We start from the raw sequence: 286 nt of genomic DNA on the forward strand, positions 1-286 counted from the left end.
TTCTGTATGAGATTTTGTCTGTATAGCTTTGCTTCCACCATTTATCCAAAGGTTCTATACGTTCGTTTTTTTTCTTAATTTTTTTCTTAATAAGTATTTTTTAATTTAATAACTTTATTTTACTTTATCTTATTTCTTTCCTTCCTTTTTCCTTCCTTCCCTCCTCCCTTCCTTCCTTCCTCCCACCGTCCCTCCCTCCCTCCGTCCTTTCTTTCTTTCTTTCCTTCTTTCCTTCTTCTTTTCTTCCTTCCTTAAATTAAATTCAATATAGATATTTAAATTTAAG

Source organism: Aethalodelphis obliquidens, unplaced genomic scaffold (assembly GCF_003676395.1).
Source record: "Aethalodelphis obliquidens isolate GAN/ISIS:26980383/991018 unplaced genomic scaffold, ASM367639v1 scaffold1575, whole genome shotgun sequence".
In the NCBI taxonomy this organism is placed as follows: domain Eukaryota; kingdom Metazoa; phylum Chordata; class Mammalia; order Artiodactyla; family Delphinidae; genus Aethalodelphis; species Aethalodelphis obliquidens.